The following is a 1517-nucleotide window of genomic DNA, read 5'->3' as shown; positions in this document are numbered from 1 at the left end:
GGGGAAAAAATGATAGCTAAAAAGACTCGGAGAGGAAAATCCAAATTTTACGAATGATGTAGAAAAGAACTAAAGTGGAAAGAAATCGCTAGCAAAACACATATTTAACAGCCACGAACAGCAAAAGCACATAAAAACAACAAGGCAATGGCAAATTTGAAATACGTATCAGCAAACAAAAACATTGAGCTAATGCTTAGTGTGTACCCTCTCTGCACACCTGTACGCACCACTGCGGCTCTCTCTTAGGCATTCTTTGTTAGCCGCTTAGCTTTTAATGCTGTTATTACCACCTCACACCTTTCCCGCTTCTTCTACGTCTTCCGTCCTTCTACACTTATTCTGGAACTTGTTCGTCTTCAACCTTAGTCGCCGTGTCTGTGGCTTCTTCGTTTTCGCATTTATACGCTTTCATCAACACACCTTCTTCTCGGTTGGCACCCGAATGAAGGTTCGTGTCTTAAGTCTTTGGTTTGCTGCGATTCAGTTTCTTCGTGTACGCCGTCAGTGCTGGTTGTGTTTAGCGGATGGAAGAAAGCGTCTGCTGCCTCTTATGGACTAAGCTGAAAACAAAAATAAATTTGCAAGTTAAAACTGTTGGAAATAAATTAAACTGTATTACAAGAACAACGAAAAGCTGGACACTGCGAATTTTTGGGTGTATGTGAGTGACGAAATTCCTGTGAAGCAAAAATAAATAAAAATATAGAAAATCGTCTATTAAATAAAGAGTATGCATAAAATTGTTGTACTTGCATTTCACATTTCTGTGCAGAAAATTCTTCAATGTGGCGCAAAGAAGAAATAAACACAAATTTGCGTCTTTGAATTTACTTTGCATTGAGTTTGCTAAGCGAGTGTGCACAAATGGAATTGCGTGTGACTGTGTGCGTGTTTACTCGCTAGTTTTGTTGTGAAAGTGCAAATAAAAATGCTTTAATATGCAAAGAAAAAATCAAAAGCACTGAAAGCATTTTTTATGTGATTCTAAGTGAAATTTTTGTGGCATTAGAAATGCGCGAAAAAACGCATGAACCAGTTAGAGCGATTTAAAAAAAAAACAAGAAATACGAAAATTCGAAAACAGCATAATTGCTGGCAATATTAAAAGCAAAAACAAACATAAATATTACTAAAGTGTTAATAACATTATTTGAAGTAAACAAACTTTTTATAACTGCTTTCTCGCAGCACAGTTTTCATGAAAATCATACATATGGGTGTACGAATATTTTGCGATAACAAATTACATTGTATGTATTCAAAATTGATTTTTTAGAAATAATAGACTTTAATTTAAATATGTATTAAAGCAATTTGAAAAATTCTCGAAAAATTACAATTATGTGCATTATCATCTTTAAGAAAATTGCTTTAATAGCTGAAAACATTATGATTTTTTTTTATTAAAATCCTTTAAAGTGGGAAATTTTAGTAAAAAAAAATACAGTACTCAATTTTAAAAGTGGGAGAAAAAAAGTTTCTATTTATCAAAATAAACATATTTTTTTATTCAT

At 33.0% G+C, this 1517-nt stretch overlaps 1 long non-coding RNA gene across 1 annotated transcript; it reads left to right on the top strand.

Moving 5' to 3' along the window:
• The first annotated feature begins 414 nt into the window (after nucleotides 1-414).
• LOC108380356 (uncharacterized) lies at nucleotides 415-1050 on the top strand. The gene is made up of 2 exons (XR_001849560.1): nucleotides 415-664; nucleotides 1013-1050. It is a non-coding gene; the product is annotated as an uncharacterized LOC108380356 (long non-coding RNA).
• Nucleotides 1051-1517: the final 467 nt, after the last annotated feature.

The sequence above is a fragment of the Rhagoletis zephyria genome, unplaced genomic scaffold (genome assembly GCF_001687245.7).
Source record: "Rhagoletis zephyria isolate East Lansing unplaced genomic scaffold, Rhagoletis_zephyria_1.1 Rzeph_scaffold_18970, whole genome shotgun sequence".
In the NCBI taxonomy this organism is placed as follows: Eukaryota; Metazoa; Arthropoda; class Insecta; order Diptera; family Tephritidae; genus Rhagoletis; species Rhagoletis zephyria.
Note: the sequence above shows the minus strand (reverse complement) of the source record. Positions and strands in the feature narration are given on the sequence as shown.